This window comes from Phocoena sinus, chromosome 12 (genome assembly GCF_008692025.1).
Source record: "Phocoena sinus isolate mPhoSin1 chromosome 12, mPhoSin1.pri, whole genome shotgun sequence".
Classification (NCBI taxonomy): domain Eukaryota; kingdom Metazoa; phylum Chordata; class Mammalia; order Artiodactyla; family Phocoenidae; genus Phocoena; species Phocoena sinus.
In genome coordinates, this window is record NC_045774.1 from 73,289,859 (window position 1) to 73,312,783 (window position 22,925).

The 22,925-nt window shown below is 41.9% G+C and overlaps 1 protein-coding gene across 1 annotated transcript in view; it reads left to right on the top strand.

Moving 5' to 3' along the window:
* UBE3D (ubiquitin protein ligase E3D) overlaps positions 1–22,925 on the top strand; it is a 344,514-nt gene that overhangs the window by 279,443 nt on the left and 42,146 nt on the right. Inside the window, exon 10 of the transcript XR_004352625.1 lies at positions 17,248–17,400. The gene's annotated coding sequence lies outside the window, so the exon portion shown is untranslated. The remainder of the gene's footprint in view (positions 1–17,247; positions 17,401–22,925) is intronic.

A 22,925-nucleotide genomic window follows, 5' to 3' on the forward strand; every position in this document is an offset into this window, starting at 1 on the left:
TCAACTGTACAAGCTGATATGTTTTTACGGATTAACAGACTCTTTTTAGAGCAGTTTTAGGTTTACAGAAAAATTGAGCAGAAAGTACAGAATTTCTGTATACTACTCTCCACACACACACCCCAAATACATAGTTTCTCCTAATAACATCTTGCTTTAGTTTGGTACATTTGTTACAATTGATGATTTAATATTAATACATTATTATTGACTAAAGTCCATAGTTTACATTAGGTGTCCCTCTTTGTACATTCAGTGGGTTTGTTGCAGGAAGGAGGACCCCTTCCAGGGCCCTTGTCTAACACTCAGAAATGAATTGTCCGAGGAGACACACGTGCTGACAAAGCAAACGACTTTATTGGGAAGGGGCACCCGAGCAGAGAGCAGAGGGTAAGGGAACCCAGGAGAACTGCTCTGCCACGTGGCTCGCAGTCTCAGGTTTTATGGTAATGGGGTGAGTTTCCAGGTTGTCTCCGACCAGTCATCTTGCTTGGCCCACATTTGGTCCGACTTAGGGTCCTTCCTGGCGGCGCACGCATCTCTCAGCCAAGATGGATTCTAGTGTGAGGGTTTCTGGGCGGTGGGCAGACATATTATGGGCTGACGTCTCCTCCCTCCTCTCGGCCCCTCCTGATTGCTTCCGGTTAGTTTTCAACAACAGCACCATGTTCCGTATCGGGACCTCCTCTCACAACTGGGGCAGGTTCTTATCACCGTGCCTGGCCAAGGTGGGGAGGTTTGATCAATGGCTCCCTAACAGGTTTTGACAAATGTATAATGCCGTGCATCCCCCATTACAGACAGTATCATAACAGAATACCGTCGAGCCTCGAACAACCCTGGGATTAGGGCACGATCCCCTGTGCAGTTGAATATCTGCAGATAACTTGTAAGTCAGCCCTCCATATATGCAGTTCCTCTGCATCTGTACTTCCGCATCTCAAGGATTCAACCAACCTTTGATCATGCAGTACTGTAGTATTTATTATGGGAAAAAATCTGCATATAAGTGGACCTGTGTAGTTCAAACTCGTGTTGTTCAAGGGTCAACTGTAGCTTAATGTCTTAAAAATCCCTTGTGCTCTACCTATTCATCCTTCCCTCCCTCTCTCCTCACAGACCTTTGTCAGTCACTGATCTTTTCTAACTCTGTCCATAGTTTTGCCTTTTCCAGAACGTCATGTACTTGGAATCACACAGTATGTACCCTTTTCAGATTGGCTTCTTTCACTTAGCAATATGTATTTCAGGTTCCTGCATGTCTTTTTGTGGCTTGATAGTTCTTTTTTTTTAATTGCTGAAAAATATTTTATTGCATAGATGTACCACAGTTTGTTTATCCATTCACCTACTGAAGAGCATCTTGGCTGTTTCCAAGTTTTAGCAATTATGAATAGAGCTGCTTTAAACATCCATGCACAGGTTTTTGTGTCAACCTAGGTTTTCAGTTCATTTGGGTAAATACCAAGGAGCTGCAATGACTTTTAACACCTTCCATCACTGTGTTTCTCATAGGGAAATGGTGGCATGAGATAGTCTTCAAACTGAGTGCTACTGTTGCAGGGACTACTGCTCACTACTTTTTTTTTTTTTTTTTTTTGTGCGGTCCGCGGGCCTCTCACTGTTGTGGCTTCTCCCGTTGCGGAGCACAGGCTCCAGACGCACAGGCTCAGCAGCCATGGCTCACGGGCCCAGCCGCTCCGAGGCATGTGGGATCCTCCCGGACCGGGGCACGAAGCCGTGTCCCCTGCATCGGCAGGCGGACTCTCAACCACTGCGCCACCAGGGAAGCCCCACTGCTTTTTATAGAGTGAGTTTATTCATATGAAGCACTTAGAAAAGTTCCTGACAAATAGTAAGCACTCAGGAAAGGTTGTTATCATCCTTATCATTACTACTGTGTTCCAGTAATTATCAATACTGGGTCCCTGTGTAAGGGGCTTTGTATATTTTGTCTCTTCTTCTCAAAGAACTTGGCAAGTTAGGACATCTTTTTCCTGCTTTATGTGTGGATATCTGAAGCTTAGGGAGGTTAAATAACATGTCCAATGTTACACAACTAGAGTGACAGAACCAAGATGTAAACCCAGGCCTTTCTGAAGCTTTAAAAACACTTCCATGGGAAGGGGAAGAAGTTTTACTACAAATGTTAGACAGGAAGAAAGGAAAATACTAATAATTAAACATTGGGATTTTTTTAAAGGCATTATGAAAAAAACCCCAAAAGATTCATTTTATCGATGCTTGTTAAAAAACAATTATGCTATGATTACGTGGTACAATCATGGGTCTAAATATTGTCAATAGTTCAGTATGCACATTTGTACAAATTACACAATGAGTTGTAATTATTCCCGTGATGTAAATAAGTGTTAAGTGACTAAATGCTGCTTGAGAAACATAATGGAATGATTTTTCAAGTCCATTATTCTTATTGAAGCAAAGAATTTCATGTTACTTCTTATTCTACTTGGGTAGAATAAACGTCTACCAAACCCAAAGATTAGCATTCCAGACATTTCTAAAAGGCGTTGCCCATCTCTACCACTTCATGAGATTAATACATATCTTTACTATTTTGTGTCAGAGTCCAGAAAACTCCACCTTTTGTATAATGCAGTAACTAAATATGGGTTCTAAAGATAGAAAGGTGTAGTTTCAAATCCTGTGTCTGCCCTTTATTAGCCGTTGCTTGAAATGCGACATGTTCCCTTTAGGCCTCGATTCTTCACGTGTGCAGTGGTGATAAATGGTAACTGACTAATGGATTGTCGTGAAGATAAAGTGACACAGTGTGTACATAAACACACACACTTAGCACGTGGTCTGGAACATAAAAAGGAATCAGTACATGTTGCTACTGTAATCAGGGCTAGATTCTCATAGATGCTCTTCAAATACTGAGTCAAAGATTCAGTACTTTGAGGAAGTAGATGCATATGGAAACCAGAAATATTTCATATCATACATGCAGGGTAAACTGTCCCCTAAGTAATCTTATTTTTTTTAATTCATTAAACTTTGTTTTTTTTTTTTTGGCCATGCTACACAGCTTGCAGGATCTTAGTTCCCCAATCGGGGATTGAACCCAGGCCCACAGCAGTGAAAGCCTGGAGTCCTAACCACTGGACTGCCAGGGAATTCCCTCATTAAATACTTCTTAATCAAAAATTTATTTCCAGAAAGTTTGTACTGTACTGGGGAGACCAAAAACAGTAAGACAGGTCCCCTGCCCTCATGGAACTCACATTCTAGAGGGGAAGAGAAACATGTAAACATAGAAACTAATACATGATACCTTGGGGGCCATAAAAAGGTACAAACACTGGGGTGCTGTATATTTTTGGTCTCCAGTGACAGGGAGCTATGTAAGAGCAATGAAACCTGCTCAGAGCCGCCTGATAGAGATCTTTCTGCAGCTGCATTCAAATCAGAGCAAACTGAAGCCCTCAAGGAGGTAAAGCCAAGATTCCACCTACGCAGAGTTGGCACACGGAACCTGCAAGTCCAGCTGGGAATGAGAAGGCAAAAACTGTACCACTGGTAACACAGATGGGGTTCCATCCAGGTCCTGGGCACCGCATAACTCTAATTTCGGCTGTTGATATCGCTGACCAGAAAAGAGCACAGAATCAAACTGTGCTTCAGTGCCTCCAAGGCCACATTTCAAATCTCCATTAACCAAAAGAACCGCAGGACTCCTGGCTACCTTGAAAAATAACCTGATAACTTGATACAGAAATAAGAAGAAGAGAGCCACAGGCTATACTAGGAGAAGAGAGCAACATTGCAGCACTCTCAAGAGAGGGTGCTATCCCTGTATAGACACTGAGATTCCCCTGCGAATTTCCCGCGAGCTGCTTTTCCTGTCTTACTCATCGTTGTGACCCTCAGGTTCTAACAAAGGTCCAGTCACAAAGACTCTTGTCAAAAGTTGGTTGAATCTAAGTGAATTGAATGACTAGAATTTAAAGACTTGCCAAATACTGACCTGGCCCACAGAAAATGTATCTTAATTGAAGCGTGAAGTCTGTGATACAGAAATAAGTATCAATGCCCGAGTAATTCCGTACTCTTAAAGGACTCTAAATTAATGCTCCAGAAAGCCCTGTTGGCTAAATAATAGCACTCTTCCTTTTGGTAGGAGAATAATGCTAACAACTTTCTACCCATGGAAAGAATGTTTTCATTTTTTCCTCCAGAAGTGATGAATGGCATATTGCTCAGTTGTCCACTTTCTTGACTGAGTTCTGCTTATTTTAACCAGGACTTTGTGTTATTTTTAATGTTTAAATTATAAAATAAGGAAGTACAAAATGAAAATCTTTCCCCTCCTCCACCTACTGCTCCCTATTCTGACCTCTTGGTGTACACCTTCCTGGTCTTCTTTCTACCTACATCCATAATTCATACTTTTATATTTATATAATATTTTCACACACACTGATCCTATTACGTATTTATTTTCTGCCACTGTTAGGCCTTTGCTTAGGACTCAGTCTCTGTACAGAAGTCCTAATGTAACTATACATTTATTTCTAAGTTTATCTTCCCCACCAGACTATCAGTCCCATAAGAACTGTTATTCTCCAGTGTACACCCAGTACAGTTCTAGGCCCATAGGAGTCCCTTGATTAATTTTGAGTAAATGAATGGAAAACATTTTCACCAACATCACATTGTGGACATCCTTTTCTGAGGGACTTCTGTCCCCCTTCTGTCCTTCCAGCATCTGCCAGGATTCCATTGCGTGGACACGTTACCACCTATTGGAGGAGATGCTACCAATTCCCTGTGGTGAAGGCCCATCTTCATTTTATTTTCTCATTTTAAGCTAGTCTTTTATAGAAGTTAAATTTTTATGTAGGCATATGTCTTGGTCCGTTCAGGATGCTATAACAGAATACCACAGACTGGGTAGTTTATAAACAACAGAAATTTATTTCTTACAGTTCTGGAAGCTGGAAGTCCAAGACCAGGGTGTGGTTATGGTCTGGTGAGGGCCCTTTCTGGGTCACAGACTTCTCACTGTGTCCTCACGCGGCCAAAGGGGCTAGGGAGCTCTGTGGGGTCTCTTTTGTAAGAGCACTAATCCCATTCATGAGGGCTCCACCCTCATGACCTGTTGACCTCCTCCCAAAGTCCCCACCTACTAATACCATCACCTTTAAGGGTTATGATTTCAACATAGGAATTGGGGGTGGGGTGCGACACAGACATTCAGACCATAGCAGCATAGTAAAAATACTCAAACCATAAGGAAAACATATATAAGATGAAAAATAATACTTGTCATCTGTCCCTACCACTAATTCCCTTTCTCAAAGGGAGCACTAGTACTACTTGTTTATATTTTTTGTTGCTTTCCTTTATAATTTAAATAAAATATTTATGATTCATAGTTCATAATTCACAATTTAGATGGCACCTTTTAATTCTCAACTATGGAAGATGAGGAACTTAGTATATATGTACCTCAACCACAATCCCTTCAATTTCCTGCTTTTAAAAAAAGTTTTATTCTTATTTTTTATGGTCAAAGTTTGTGACATTTACAATATGATCTTTAACTAGAACTCAGCATTCTCTGAGTTATCTGTAGCTTGATTTTTTAAACTTAACCCCAAATAAAAATAACAATTACAGTAGTAAAATATTCTTCATTGCCAAGTATTCTTTTTGCTCTTAAAAAAAACTGTCATACTGTGTCTCTGAACTGTAACTACTGGGAAAAGAGTATCCCAATTGCCAAAGAACAATGAATTTGCACCTTCAGTTTTCTTTTCACCTTTTAGGTAATATTCAGTTACCATGGTTTTTTGGATCTCATGTCATTTTCTTTCTTGCATTTCTTTTTCTTTTGCCAAAGTTTTCATATGAGATGCCTGAATGTAAACTTTCTGAATCCATATATAGCTGAAAACTTTTTATTTTATTCTTGCCATATTTGACAACTCACATAGGTATAAAATTCTAGGTTGAAAATTGTTTTTCCTTGACCTTTGAAGATGTTACAACTTGGTATTCTAGTACCTCGTGTTGTCAGTTTTATTTCTCATTTCTTTGTAGGTAGGTGTGAGTCTTTAAAAATTTATTTTTTATTAAAGTAATTCATGATTCCCTCCAAATTGTTGCTGTTGATTAAGAGCCAAATAGCTCTAAAAAGCTTATTAAATAACATGTTTTACTGCCAATTCTTCTTGTTTTTTGTTTGTTTTTATTTTGGGGAACTACCTATTGATCTTTATTATGGAAACTGAAGATTTATCATTCTTTTATTAATTCTGCAAGCAGTCTTCCATGCCTCCTGTCTTTCTGATGAACTTATACATAATTTTGCTTAGATCAATATTATATGATTATGACCATGGTAACTTTAAACTATTGCACATCTTTTTGCTCTCGCTGCAGTTGTTTCATTTTAGTTTTTAAAATACATTTATCTTTAATTTATACCCAAACTTTCTGCAAATTGTTTAAATATCCTTTATACATATATTTGAGTGCATGTGGGACAGCATCAATTTTGTCTCTTTTGAGAATTCTCTACTGGAAATTTCTGAACTTCTCTCATTTGGACCCATCTCTTCCCAGGCTTGTTGCCTAGCTAGCGTCTCCTTTCACCACCACTTTGGGAATTTCCTCACCTCACTTGGGTTTAATTTCCTGTTCCAGAATCTCATTGACTTGCTTCATGTACTCACTCTGCAGGAACATCTCCTCCAGAAGCTTCCTGAGAAAACAGTGCATGGGATACACGTTTTGACACCTTATATTTCTGAAAACATCTTTATTCTACCCTCATACTTAATTGATGATTAGCTGGATTTGAAATTAATTCTGTGTTGGAATCCATTTCCCGCAGAATTTTTGAAGGCATTGCTCCATTCTCTTCAAGTTTCCACTTTTGCCTTCGAGAAGGCTGATGCAGTTTTGATTTTTTTTTTTTCCCCCCAGCTGTTTTTACCCTCTGAAAGTTTTTAGAATTTCTCTTTGTTCCCAGCATTCTAATATTTATCCATCATATATCTAATTTTAAGAGCTCTTTTTGCTCTGAATGCTCCTTATTAAAAGCATCCTAATCTTATTGTATGGATATATTTTCCTTTATTTCTGGAAGAATATTAATGACAGTATTTTTTTAAGTTTTCTTTAAAACAGACTGTTTCCTCCAACTTCATTCCTTCTGGATGTGGCTTTGATCTTTCCTTTCCTCAGATATATATTGATTTCTGGTTCTAAGCTCATTTCATTAAGGGGCTTTCTAGTGCCATTGATCAGGCAGTTTAATTCCTTGGTCTGTTCTTTGGGGCTGTTATAATTTCCCAGAGAATCTCCTAGTGTGTTGTCTGGAGGGTGAAACATTCCTGAAAACATTCTGGGATCCTGCTGGGAACAGGGCAGTGGGTCTCAAGATTTGTATGTACCTAGACTTGCACTCACTCCTCTGTTTTTCATATGGCAACCCGTCCCTCAGCTGAATCTTTTTTCTCCCAGTCTGGAGACTCTGTTTTAGTCTCAGGTACGCTAAGTCAGTAACCATTTTTAGTTTTCAAGATCTATACTTGATTCACTTTATGGATGTCATACTCACTTTTATGTCTGTGAGGATATTATTTAACCCATCCTGAAGGTTTATTCTGTTTGCTCTATTTCCTCAGGATGCAAGTGCTTCCATTTGTTATATGTGGTGCTGTTCTGCATCAAAGTATTGGTGACTCCTGGTTTTGCATTCTTCTTTGTGTTCCAGCTTCCCTGTCAGCCTGTCTGTGGAGCCTACTTTTGGGAGAGGGTCACATGTGCTGTCCGATGACTTGTATTCTCTGGTGGTGACTGGAGGAGGGGCAGATGTGCCTATATTTATATAAGCACATCTGCCCCTCCTCCAGTTTTCTGGGTTAGCAGATACCCGTTTCTCCTCCTTTTGTTACCGGAAGGGGGACCCTTGGAAGGGTCCAAGAGTGGGCTCTTGTCTAACACTCAGAAATGAATTGTCCGAGGAGACACACGTGCTAACAAAGCAAGAGACTTTATTAGGAAGGGGCGTCAGGGCAGAGAGCAGGGGGATAAGGGAACCCAGGAGAACTGCTCTGCCACGTGGCTCGCAGTCTCTCGGTTTATGCTAATGGGGTTAGCCTTCTGGGTTGTCTCTGGCCAATCATCTTGCCTGTGCCCATATTTGGTCTGACTCAGGGTCCCTCCTGGTGGCACATGCATCTCTCAGCCAAGATGGATTCCAGCACAAAGGATTCTGGGAGCTTGGGAGGACGTTTGGGCTGGCGTCTCCTCCCTCCTTTTGGCCCCTCCTGAATTCTCCTGGTTAGTTTTCGGCGGTAGCACCATGTTCCTTACGGGGCCCTCCTGTTGTGAGACAGCTCATGCAAGTGGTTATCATCATGCCTGGCCAAGGCCGCGGTTTCAGTCAACGGTTCCCTAACACTTTTACCCAGGGTTTTGCTCTGTGTCCATGACCCAAGTGCCCTCAGACATAATTCTCATCGGGGTCACCATTTCTATTGCTCACCAGCATTGCCCAAGGGCAGGGTGGTGCACTTGTCTCCTAGCTGCCCTAAGACCCATTCATCTCTCCCGTAGCTGCTGAATCTGGGCTTCAAGCACTCTTGGCCTCCTTTTTGTTTGTTTTTTCCCAGTAGTCCTTTTTTGTATCTGCTTTGGTTTGTGGTTTTCTTCTTTAATCTGATCCCGTTTGACTTCCGTCTTGCAGGTGTCCTCAGAGTTTCTGGTCCTACGGATGCAGTTTGTTTTTCACTGAAGAAATGAATACTAAAAATTTTGTTGCTGTTGCTTCTTGGGATGCTCTGTCTGCCATGCTGAATCTGAAGCCCCTCAATTTCATAAAGGAACAGTTTTTAGCTGGCCTTCTACGGCCGTATAGTATGACATGGCTATTAGAAAGATGTTTTCTGCAAACTGTTCCTGCGTTTGAGTTCCTGTTTGATCATTTACTAGACATGTGAATGTAAATATGGAGCTTAAACTCTCCGTGCCTCCGTTTCTTTATTTAACTAATAAGGATAAAAATAATATCTACTGCGAGTAGTTACTATGAAGATTCAGTGAGCAACTGGCCTTTTGTAAGTCCTCAGTAAATGTTAGCCATTATAATTCTGGAAACTGCAAGGGGCCAACTGGCTCAGCTGTTCTGCCTTTAGCCTTGTATTACTTACCTTGATGAGTGCCCCAGGTCTCATTCCTGCTTTTTGTATTAGTGTTACAGAGCAAAGTTCATGTGCCCGCCCGATGCACAGTGAGGCCAAATAAACTGAAACTTTGGAGTTTGGAGCAGAGGAAGGTTTATTGCAGGGCCAAGCAGGGAGAATGGGGGGACTCGTGCTCAAAAACCCCGAACTTCTCGATGGTTCTGGGGAAGAAGTTTTTATAGGCAAAATTTGGGATGAGGGCTGCAGGGTGTGTGACTTTCTTCTGATTGGTTGGTGGTAACAGGGCGGTGCTCCAGGAATCTTGTGCTCACCCTTAAGTTGCCAACCTCCACCTGTGTTGGGGGCCTTAGGTCTGCAGCAGAACTCAAAGGTAGTGTCATGTATGTTCCTTGAGGAGGAACCAGGATCCTGCTTTAATCCCTGCCGTGTAGTTTCTTGATTGTTCCTCCTTTGTTTCTGCACCCCCTCCCTTCCCTGATTAGCAACTATTTGAATCTTTGGAACTCGGGAAGGTCAAGGAGGCTGAATGAAGCCTATTTCCTACAAACAAGAAATGGCGGGGTGGTGGTGGGGGACTGAAGTATTTGTATCCCGTAGCTGCACAGAGTCCCCGCTTGGTTTCATTAGTTAACCTAAATCTTGAAGTTTCATTGAACACTGTAGTTCTGAAGTGCTGTTTTCACTACTTCGTTTTTTTTGTTCATTTGACCATATTTGCTTTCTCTCTTCCTGTTTCATTCAGACTTTCTGCTCTTCTGCTCGATTCCTTTCTTGCCAGCACAGTTATAGGTTCATTTAAAAAACGAATAACTTTTCTCCCATTTCAGTAGGACACAAGAGGAGGTAAGGTAGGCCGATACATGTGCTTGGTCTTCCATCTTGAATCTGAGTCCGGTCCTGGGAAGGCAGGCACTGGAGTGTGATTTGTGGCCACTGGCAACGACACAGCATTTTATTCCTGCATACGGCACTGAATCACAGTTTTGTTTTCTTCTGGGTTTTCATTTATCTGTTCGTTTTAATTTGCTAGCATTTCCGTGACTCATAGTTTCTCCTTTCTGTGGCTAATCACACAACAGTATGGATATTTATGAAACTCAGCCACCCGTTGAGACCAGAATATTGGCACTTGCAAATCTTTAGCCATAACGCTGAGCAGCAGGTTCTGTTTCCAAGTTGCCCGCTCGGTGTCTCACAGCCCCACACACACTGTTTCTCTCCAGTTCACAACTAGGAAAACGTGATGCTTCCAGGAAATTTTTCTTGCATCTCTCCAAGAGCAAACACAAAGTCTGGGACCAAATAAATCTCTTTAGTTTAAGCATAAGATGGGTAAGGGCAAAAAAAAAAAGAGCAGAGTGTAAAAACTCCAGACTGATCTAATTTATTAGATTAGAGCCACTCACGGATTTGAAAAGGCCCATTTTCCAAGAGAGTGAAGCAAGCTCTATTAATGGATAACAGGCTATGTAGAAAATACTGCAGCTTGTGTATCATTAACACTTGTCTTTTATAAGTAGGGTTTGCATGGAAGTGAATTTATGACTGAAAAGCGTAATATGTATTATGTAAAAGAAGAGCTTAAGTTGCAAAGTGCTGTGTAGTCACTTTTACTTGATAGTTAAAAGGGTTTGTGTGTTACGCGTGGCCCTGGGGAAAATGTTCGGGGCTACAGAGGATTCGTGCAGATATCCTCTGTCTGCTTCCAACCAAGTAAAGAGTGTCTTTCTCCTTCCTGAAATGAAGTAATCTTAGATTAAACAGCGTGGAGCACGTTTCTGTAAATAAAGTCTAAAGTTACTGCCAACAGTCAATGTGAAGAGAAATACAAATAGCTACTGGAAAGCTATTATCCAGATTCTTACAACTATGCTTTTAGCCCAAACTCCCTTACAAAAGACATTGCTTTCACAACTGTAATTGCGACGATGTATAAATAGCCCCCAAATTAAAGCATGGTACTTTCTTTATTCCTTCTGCTTGGGAGATTGAAGTATACTGACACTAGGGCAAGGCCTTGTCTATAATATACTCTTATGTCACTGTGCCTACTTTGCTCAATTTAGACCCAAATGGATTGTATCTGTCTTTATAGTCTTCTGGAGGATGTCTGCCACCAGGTGCTAAGCATTAGATGAATTTAAACCTGCAGAGTAATTTTTTTTTTTTTTTTTTTTTTTTGCGGTACGCGGGCCTCTCACTGTTGTGGCCCCTCCCGTTGTGGAGCACAGGCTCCGGTCCGGACGCGCAGGCTCAGCAGCCATGGCTCACGGGCCTAGCCGCTCCGCGGCATGTGGGATCTTCCCGGACCGGGGCACGAACCCGTGTCCCCTGCATCGGCAGGCGGACTCTCACCCACTGTGCCACCAGGGAAGCCCAACCTGCAGAGTATTGAATCTGGCAGTTTTGCTCTCTCTTTATTTTTAATTGAAGTATAGTTGATTTACAATGTTGTGTTAATTTCTGCTGTATAGCAAAGTGATTCAGTTATACATATATATGCATTGTTTTTCATATTCCTTTTCCATTACAGTTTATCACAGGATATTGAATATAGTTCCCTGTGCTATACAGTAGGACCTTGTTTTTTATCCATTCTTTAGATAATAGTTTGCATCTGCTAATCCCCAACTCCCAATCCATCCCTCCCCGACCCCCCTCCCCCTTGGCAACCACAAGTCTGTTCTCTATGTCTGTTTCTGTTTCATAGATAAGTTCATTTGTGCCGAAGTTTAGATTCCGTGTATAAGTGACATCATATGGTATTTGTCTTTCTCTTTCTGGCTTACTTCACTTAGTATGATAATCTCTAGGTCCATCCATGTTGCTGCAAATGTCATTATTTCCTTCCTTTTTATGGCCGAGTAGTATTCCATTGTGTATATATACCACTTCTTCTTTATCCATTCATCTGTCAATAGATATTTAGGTTGCTTCCATGTTGTGGCTGCTATGAACATAGTGGTGCATGTATGTTTTCTAATTATAGTTTTTTCCAGTTATATGCCAAGGAGTGGGATCGCTGGATCATATGGAAACTCTATTTTTAGTTTTTTAAGGAACCTCCATACTGTTTTCCATAGTGGCTGCACCAACTTACATTCCCATCCAGTTTTGCTCTCTTGTGCCCAAGTCAGAAATACCCGATTTGACCTTCGTTTACTTCACTCATCACCAAACCAATACTAAGGATGGGCTAACAAGTCCGGTTGAAATAAATCCCACTTTAAGCCTTTGTTAATTAACTGACCCAAGATAGTTTTAAAGATCACAAGAATTTGAAATGAAATAAGGGGGCAGATCTCTGTTTGTCTGTGACTTCTCAATAGATGGTGACCCCATTGGTATTTAATGTCCCGATTTTCCCAGGATTACATATATTTTCATCTGACTGATGAAAGAACAGGATCACGGTCATGATTGCTGTAGCAGAATATTCCTGACAGCTCTCCTACCCTAGAATGAGAAGGCTTATTTGTCCCTTTAGAACAGAAGTTTTCAAACCATCCTAGGGATTTCTGGGAGTTATCTGGGGGGTTTGGGGGAATGTAGAGCAGGTTGGTCATTGGAGAGAAGACAAGCTGGCTGGAGGCCAGACCCTACCCCGTTCCAAACTCACAAGCCTTCACCATCGTGTAGACACAGATTTTACTGATTTTATAGATATCGTGCTTCAAAATAAAATTTCAGTTTAATAAAGATTGTCTTCCTCAAAACAAAATAAAATAAATAAAACCCCCTCATGTTTGGAAACTGGTGCTTTCAAAGAAAATATGTGATCCTTTACTTTCTGAGAATGAAGTTGTGTCTAAGAATTTTGAGATCTTCTGAAGGAAAGATAACTCAGGTGAATTGAAAACCCCCTATTCTCTGAATGCGACTCCAGGGATTCAGGGTGGGGTGAGGGCAGGGAGGGAACTGGAGCCACCTGTATTTGCTCTCAAGAACTGGACACGTCTGGCTTCACTTTCAATTCAGATTCAAATTCAACCACCATTTACAGAACTCTCACTGTTCAGCTGTGAGTTTTTATCCATTCTTCATAGCACTTTGCAGGTATGTATTATTATCCTTACATCATAACTGAGTAAATAAAGGCCTGTAGAGGATAAATGTTTTGTGCAAAAGTGCATAGCTCAGAAGTAGTAAAGCCAAGATTTAAACCTATCTCCTCCTAGCTTTCTACTCTGAAATGATTTAACTCTTAGACTCTAAAACTCTGAGAGTTTATACATTGCATCCTACGTCCATATTATTTGCACTGTTTGTGATTAAAAGTATATTATTATCCTTCAGTAGGTGAATGGATAAATAAAGTGTGGCATATCCAGACAATGGAATATTATTTGGTGCTAAAAGAGATGAGCTACTGACTCACGAAAATACACGGAAGAAACTTAAATGCATATGACCAAGTGAAAGAAGTCATTCTGAAAAGGCTACGTACTGCATGATTCCAACTATATGATGTTCTGGAAAGGGCAAAACCATGGAGACAGTGAAAAGATCAGTGGTTGCCGGGGTTGAGGTGGGGCGCTGGAGGGAGAAGGATCAATAGGCAGAGGATTTTTAGGGCAGTGGAAATACTCTGTATGATACTGTGATGGCGGATACATATCATTATATGCTTGTCCAAACCCAGAGAACGTGCAACACCTAGAGTGAACTGTATAGTGCAAACCATGGACTTAGGGTGATTGTGACGTGTCACTGTGGGTTCATCGATCGTAACAGATGCACCACTCTGGTGGGGATGTCAGTAATGGGGGAGGCTGTGCGTGTGGGGGGCAGAAGGTAGATGGGAAAATCCCTGTACTTTCTGCTCAGTTTTGCTATGAATCTAACACTGCTCTGAAAAAACTAAAGTCTTAATTTTTAAAAAAGGTATATTTAATACTAGATACTAGAAGTATATTGATTATCGGAAATAAAATTGTATGTACTTTGAGTGAAATGACTCATTTATACAGTGATTCCATGGAGATGCCTTTGGATTTCCGAGGCCTTCCTCTCCTTATAAGGCGCTAAGACCTGGGCAACTCTAGGAAGTCAGAGTATAAGAATACCCCGGATCAAGAGTTCATGGGGCGATTCCAGAGGATCCAGGAAACTATTTGCAACTCCCCTCCCCCAGCTTCTTCATTTTGGGGTTTTCAAATGGGTCTGGTATTAATAATGCATTTTAAAGGGCTCCTGATTTTAACCTGAAAGAGTTGTCCATCTAGTTTGCAAGCAGGTTGTAATAAACGGTAGTTTTTATTTGTGAGTGTTTTATTTAGGTTCTAGTGAAGTTTTCTGATTTCTCAACATGATTATATGTGATAATGTCTTTTTTTGTGTGTATTTTCTCAAGTTCTAAGATAATAACTATCCAGACTGTAATCAGAAAAGTTCTTTTCTTATACATAAAATATATTGTACCAAATGATGGTGCTTTCTCAGCACCATTCAGTATTATTGTGTGTTCTTGCATCTTAAAAAGGTGTGTATTCTTATTTTGAATTTATGAAACACTGAGCACAAGCCAGCTTGTGAAATATAAGAGCTACAGCAAACGTTTCTTTGAAGAAATTAAAACCCTGACTCAGCAACCCTGCAGCAAAGTTGGAATCACATGGAGGCTGAATTTGTTTTCTCTCTCCTCTCCCATCATTGAATGGTCTGTGCTTTGTTCTTGAATGTCCCCTGAATGTCACTGCAGATTTTCCATCCCTAACCTACCTACAATTTTCTTAGACAAAAAAATTGTGGTTTGATATACAAATATACACACATATATGTATAATATATATATACATATATTCTTGTGTAAAGCTACGAATTGTTCAAATCAGACCATAATTTCCCGACCGCTGTAGGATGGTAGGAATCATGTCAGTTCTTGGCCACTAGAGCCAGAAAAATAAAGCCAATCTCACAGAATCATTATCTGTGTTACTAAGAAATACGTTTCTTGTGTTGGTAAAAAGTGTCCGGGGAGTCGAGTGCCTTAGGTTCAGTTTAGTTCTGTTTCTTGTTAATGGCCTTGGGCAATCCCATCCTCCCTTTATGCCTTAGTTTGCTCTTATGTAAAATGGTGCTATTAGCCCCTAACTTAGAGGGACCTAATACTAATAGCTGCTACTAAATGAGTGCTTTCTCCATACCAATCCCAGTGGAAGATTATCTAATACATTAAAATATTTAGTTCTCCCAACAATTTTGTGAAGTAAGTATTCTTAGCTGACTTTTATGTGCCCAAGGGCACATGCTGGTGAGTCCTGAGCTAGATTGAAACACAGAATCCTCTCTGGGCTCCCAAGCCCATGTGTCAGGGCAATTGTAAAATTGCCTTGTAAACCGGAAAGTGTTATCATGGGTAAGACATTTTCTTTGGGGGAAAGAGAAAGAGAGTGAGGAAGGTGGAGGGGGGTAGACAGGATAGGAGACGAGAGAAGAAAGCAGGGAGCTGGAGGACCGAGTAGGGGCTCCTGTTTCTGAGTTTGCGCTCTGCCCACAAACCTGTGGGAGAACTTGGGGTTGGAGTATCTGGGTGCTGGGTGCTGGTCACATATCAAGTGCCCACGGTGCCTTAGAACAGTCTCTTCCGGCATGTTCTGGGCACCTTGGCAGGCAGTTCGCCCCTTCGGGAAGGATGCTAAATTCTTCAGGTGTCCGGATCCCACCCTGCTGGGCCCCAACCTGCCAGACTGAGGCTGAAGGTGTCACCTTCTTCCTTCTAGAGTCCAGACAAGGAAACAAGAGCCGTGGAAAAGGATACATTCACAAAGCTTCTCGGCCCACATGGGAAAACCGTTCGCCAGAGCCTATGTATAAAGAGAGAGGGCCCACCGCTGCTTCTAGAAGCTCCATGCCTGGCCTGCTGTGGAACAGTCACACAGTGCATTATTTCCCAGGGCCTGTTTCCATGGATATTTAAAATTCTAGTGTATAGCTAGAAACTGACCACCTGAACAAAAAATTCTAAAGATCCTTGCAGATTACTCTGTTAAAACTTTCTTACGATGTGCATAAATGCTCTTAGTTTCCATACACTTTATTTATTACAAAGACCCCTACCCAGGTACTTCCACTTCTCACTCCAAAAGGAAGTGGCCTCTTGAAAAGTAATTTCCATTTATAGAAGGGGGAAAGGAGGATTTTTGTTTCTTTCCATTGTGGGTCAGGGCCGCGAGAATAGTGAAACCGTAACAAGCTGAGTGATCAGCCTTCAGCAACTGGGTATTTTCTGTGCACGCAGAAAACTGTACCTGAAACTGTGGCATTTTACAGAGACCAGGAAGTGTTTGATAATAATTGACATTTACATAGTGTCATTGGGTTTATAGAGTATTTCCACGAATTTCATGTAACCTTACCTCCAGCTTTTCGTATGATTTTAAAAGGTAATCGCTAACATTCCTTGAGTTTTATTATGTGTCAGGCAGTTATATTAACCCATTCAATGCATTATTTCATTAATCCCTGAGACAACTTCATGCTGCTTCCATTTCGCAGATGAGAAAACTGAGGCTCAAAGGAGTTAATGTCTCCCCTGATTAGTCATCAGAACATGACACCTTTCTAGCTCTTCACACCCACAAGCGCCTTCAGCAGGCTCTGGTGGAATCATCACCTGAGAGGCTAATTCACATTTGGATGTTGGGATTGCCTTGGGGGATATTGCTTCTCAGCCCTTGTCACCCTGTGTTCTGGGAACTGTCGGTTCTGCAGGGTGCCAGGTGTTGTATGGAAAAAAGGCTTTGTGGTCACGTGAGTTTTTGAACTGTTGCATTACGCTACACAAAACTAAATAAACTTTTTGAAAAAGTTACTTCTCAGGAACCTTATTTCCCTAAACACACTTTGGGGGATGCTAACCTGGGTTATGCTCCCCAAGAAAGAGGCTCTAAAGGCAGAGCGAAAAGGTGAGTCACTTTGGCCTCCTAGGGTCCATGACCCATTCCTCATTCTATCCTAAAAGATAGTTGGAAAAACCCTGAAATGATAGCAGCGTCACTTAGAAAAAGCAGATTAAAGAGTATTGCTGCCCAGAGCCACACCCTGCATCTCTTGTCTTTCCCAGCTCCAACATTGGCTTCCGTGTTCTGGGTCAGAGCACCTCTCAGAGCTCACCTGACCTCCCCAAGGTGGCAGCTTGGGGCAAGATGTAGGACTTGGAGGTAACCAGCTTTCAGATCCAGTCCCCTCTCTGAAACCCTCCAGCACCATGACTTAGGTAAGTTATTTACCGTCCTTTTCAATATCTGTAAAATAGGAATAGTAATACCTTCTTCGTGTGCTGTTTGTGCAGATTAAGACTTATATAATAAGGCAGCTAGTATGAAGTCCGGCACTGAGTCGGTGATCAATAAAGGTAGCTACCCTGGCAAGCTAGAACCAAAGCCTTCAAAATAAAAGCTGAGCTGTGCTGTGGACTTGGCCCTGGCATTCGGGGCTGGTTGGAGTTGGGAGAGGCTGGTGACGTGAGGCTCTGCTGTTCTGATGGAGTCATTCATAGCGGGATACTCGCCTCCCAGACACAGCAATACCAGGAGAACTTTTGGGTGGGTGTGCAACCCCCAGCTGAAGCCACACTCCTCATATTGGGACTCGATCCCAGCCAAAACTCAGATTGGGGCTTGAACCCATGGGCTCGACTCGAACCCACTGTCTTTTCCTTGAAATCACTCACTTGGTCTCAGGACTTAATGAAGCTCAGCTTCTTTATATCTCAGCACAGAAAGAATTCAGCGAGAGGCAAAGTGATAGGTAAAAAGTAGACTTACTGAGAGAGATACACACTCTACAGACAGAGTATGGGCCATCTCAGAAGGTGAGAGGGGCCCTGGAATATGGGCTGGGTAATTGCATAGGCTAAGTGGGAGGATTATTCCAATTATTTGGAGGAAGGGGTGGGGCTTTCTGGGAACTGGGCCACCGCCCACTAGTTGGGCTTTTCTGGTTGATCTCAGAACTGTCATGGCGCCTGTGGGTGTGTCATTTGGATGCTATTGTATTATAATGAGCATATAATGCGGCTCAAGGTCTACAGGAAGTCGAATCTTCTGCCATCTTGGACCTAGTAGGCTCTAACCAGTTTATGTCATATCCTCAACAGCCGTGTCATTCTTTTAAAGGCTGTGCCCTGCCCCCTTCCCTTCTGTCTCATCAGTATGAGATGAAGGGAGGCATGACTGGGTCCTATGCTCGTCTCCTTCTGGTGGGAGGATGCAGAGGGCCCAGCTGTGCCCTGAGCATCTGCGCCAGAGTGTTCACTACAAGACTCTGGAAGCTTCTTGCCATTCAGACTTGGAGGCTCTCTTACCCAGTGTAGCCCAGTCCTGCGAGTCTGAGGACTTGAAAAGTCAGTGAGCCCCCCAAAAGGTGGATCGATCAGAGCAGACAGCTTAGCTGACATGGAGAGGACGGGGGAGGATCTACCAGGAGGGCAAGCCTCCTGGGTTGGTGCAACCTGGGATCTGTATGTCTGCGCAGATTTTTGGTCAGTGAGAACATCTCTCTTTCGGGGGACCAAATTCCCTTAAGTCTTCTCTGCTGGGTCTGCTAACTTCAGCAAGTTTCCTTGGTGGCAGAAGATTCAGGACTAGAAAACAAGATCACAACCCAATTAAGTGATCGTAGAATGAGCCGGTGCCAGCTGCTGGAGAACAAAGCGGTTTGCTGGGACCTGAGGGCCTCTGAGGAAATGAGGGCAAGTCTGTAAATAAACTTTCTCCTTTGATGAATAGGCATGACTCCAAGGGTCAGGCCAGGGGATTTGTTACCTTGGGGGTGGCTGTGGAATTTTCTTTCCTGGAGATTTTCACAGCAGGTTACATTTTTATCTGTCTGCAGTCATTCAGCTGTGAGCCATCCTGGAAGTGGGGAGGGAGTGGCAGCTTTGAGTCTCTGTTAATTACAAACACTGCTCTAGAGGAGGGATGAGGGGAACTGTGTATGGTCTATAGATATACTTTTACCACCGGCAAGTTTTCCTGTGGTTAGCCATAGAGAAATGGCTTGTTCTCCATGGTGATTCAGAGTTCTTGGGATTCAGTGCATTAAGTGAGCCCCTTAATCAGTATCCAGGATAGTGTAAGCGTTCCGGAAGATGAACAGATAGATGTAAACCCAAAACGTTGCTTGAGCTCATCCTGTAGGCTAAAAACAGCTTTTGAAAAGCCTGAGTAAGTAAGGATATAAACAGGTTGTTAGACTAAGTAACTGCATGTTTAATGTGAGAGGCGGCATGGTGTAGCCAATTCGCTGTGGAGCCACACTTCAGATTCAAGTCTTAATTCTCCTACTCACTAGCTGTGTGATCTTGGGCAAGTTCCTTAACCTCTCTGTGCCTCAGTTTCTTCTATGAAAAGGAGAAAATAGCAATTCCTACTTCATATGGACATCATAAGTACTAAATGAGTTCATTCATGTAAAGCACTTAGTACAGCACCTGACATATGAATAGTATGAAATAAAGTATCTTAGCTGTTATCGTGTTTGCCAAAATATTTATATACACTATACCTCTAGCTTTTCTTTCCAGTTTTATTGAGATATAACTATATAATATATATATGTAACTGTATAAGTTTAAAGTATACAGCATAATGGTTTGACTTACATATATCGTGATTACTGCAGTAAGTTTAGTTAATATCCGTCATCTCATATAGATATAATAAAAAAAGAAAACACCAAAAAAGAAAAAAATTTTTTTTTCCTTGTGATGAGAACTCTTAGGATTTAGTGTTAGCTATAGGCATCATGTTGTACATTAAATCCCTAGTCCTTATTTATCTTATAACTGAGAGTTTGTACCTTCTGACTACCTTCATCCATTTCCCCTACCTCCAGGCCCCTGTCTGTGGTGACCACAAATCTGATCTCTTTTTTGATGAGTTTTGTTTTGTTTTCAGATTCCACATAGAAGTGACGTCGCACAGTATTTGTCTTCCTCTATCTGACTTATTTCATTTAGCATAATGTCCTCAAGGTTCATCCGTGTGTGTGGTTTGCAAATGGCAGGATTTCCTTGTTTTATGACCGAATAATATTCTACTATATATAGATAGATAGATAGATAGATCTACTGTATATATACATATCCTTGGATGGACACCTAAGTTGCTTCCATATCTTGGCTATTGTAAATAATGCTGCTGTGAACATGAGGGTACAGGTTTTTTCAAGTTAGTGTTTTTGTTTCCTTTGGATATATTCCCAGAAGTACAATTTCTGGATGGTATGGTACTTCTACTTTAATTTTTTGAGGAGCATCTATACTATTCTCCATAGTGGCTGCACCAGTTTACATTCCCACCAACAGTGCAAGAGGGTTCCCTTTTCTCCACACCCTCTCCAGCATTTGTTACCTCTTTTTCACGACGGCCATTCTAACTGTTCATGTGTGGCCAAAATTTTATTTGACTATATTAAGAGTATGGAAATGAATATCTCAGAGATTCCCACACTGAGTAAAAAAGTCCTCAGCCATGACTAGGTGATTTGTCAAGTTTATATAATTAGCGTAATCAGTAAGCATTTATTAAAACACGTCCAACTTCTTCAAATAGATTCTGAAGGTTTACATCCCATCCCTTCCCTTTTTGCTTTGCGCTCTTAAGTCTGGTTTGCCTGTTATTTTCCTGGTGACATTATACCCTTCTCTTTCTATAGTTCTTTTTTCAGTTGCCTTTTTTTTTCTTTGGTTTTGGCCGCACTGCGGGTCTTGAGAGGTCTTAGTTCCACGACCAGGGGGTGGAACCCGGGCTTCCTGCACTGGAAGCACGGAGTCCTAACCACTGGCCCGCCAGGGAATTCCCTCCTCTTCCTTTGTATCTAATAGGAATCGTGTGTATATCTTTTAGGGTACTTATCTCTTTCTGTATTGTTTTTTTGTTTTGTTTTGTTTTGTTTTTTGCGGTACGTGGGCCTCTCACTGTTGTGGCCTCTCCCGTTGCGGAGCACAGGCTCCGGACGCGCAGGCTCAGCGGCCATGGCTCACGGGCCCAGGCGCTCCGCGGCATGTGGGATCTTCCCGGACCGGGGCACGAACCCGTGTCCCCTGCATCGGCAGGTGGACTTGCAACCACTGCGCCACCAGGGAAGCCCTCTGTATTGTTTTATAGCTTATTTGTGCATTTTTCTGATTTTTTTCCTACTCCATGTAAACTTCTTGTATTTTCCATATCCACTAGCATAAAGCGTTCTATATCGTGAGTGTTTGAAACCATGTATTGAACTAAACTGAAGTAAGTCTTATAACGTAATGTTTGCTATGAAAAACTCCTATTCTTGGGACATCGGTGTTGAGTCCAACCACCTATGCTCTTGGCAGCACGCATTACTAGGGAGAGTGATTCAACAAAATTTTTATTCTCATGTAGGAAAATGTGTGTTCCTGGAAAAGGGCAGAAGCCTTCACACCAGGGCCCATAGGTAATATGGTATCACATTCTGGTTAGTGTATTTTAACACGGACATTGACCAAGTAGGATATAGTCAAGGTTAGTGTCCTGGGGGAATGAAAGGTTTATCTCTAAATGAAGAGGTGGGATAACTGGGGATGTACAGCCTGGGTGAAGAAGGCTCTTATTGCCTTCAAGTATTTGAAGAGTTGTCATGGGGATAATGAGGGACTTAGACTCTGAAATGCTCAGAGGACAAAACTAGGACCAGTGGGTGGAAATTACCAGGAGGCAGATCTCAGTCTGCTATTAGGACATTGTAGTAACTGTCACTCTTCCTCAGTGGAAGGGGCTGCCTGAAACAGTGGTAAGCTCCCCAAGTGGAGGTTTTTGAACACAGGCTGGATAACCTCCTGGCTGTGGGAGTGTTGGAGGGGGAAGGGTTTGGGCTTCATGACCTCCAAGACCCCTTTCACCCCTAAGATTAATTGATTTTATGGAAATCTGTATTTGTGCAAAGGATGGTGGGATAAATATCCTGAGTGGCACTGCATTTTGGATGCTGGCTAAGTTAGGGATAAAAAAAAAGTTAATGGCTTATTTCTTTGCTTTTCCCAAGGAAAGGTATGTTAGCTGTCATTTAGGGATTTTATAAAATCTATTCAGTCTGATTTTCTTGTCTCATGGCTTAAGTGCAAGAAGGTGCTCATCGGGCTTTCTACTTGGTAACAGGCTAAACTGTGTTGCCACGAACTGTTTCCTGCAAATCTTGTTTTGAGCCCATTTTTATAGGCTGCCCTTAATACCAGGACTGTATTTCTGTGCCTTGATAATTCGTGCAAAGGTTCTCATGCTCTGATGGTGGGGAGGGCAGTGGGGGGAAGAGGTATTGATAATCTGATACTAACCTGAATTTCCTGAGGGACTCAAACAGTTTTCACACACTTTCTACACTCCTGTGGATAATGGTATTGCTGGCTGGCTCCCATGCTGTTAATGTATTCATGTGTATTCTGTTTAGGACAAAACAAAGTGCAGTGTGTTGGCTGAAGTTGTCCTTTCATTTCTTCCTCCTCTGTCTCTCCTGGGCAGAGTCAGGGCTTTCCTGCCCTTGATAAAGACCACGTTTGCATTTTCATAGTAATTAGCAACGAATTCTTTTGCATTTTTTCCATAGTGCTTGCGGTTTGTAGTCACACCATGCGATGCAGAGCTTGCATTTATACCTTATACTGACTGAATCATTTATATCAAAGACCCGTGCGTCGCAGCTGCTATAACCTTACAGCTTAGACAGTCTCCAGTAGACGTCTTCTCATCCACCATGTTATTGGAAGAGCGGGAAGCATTT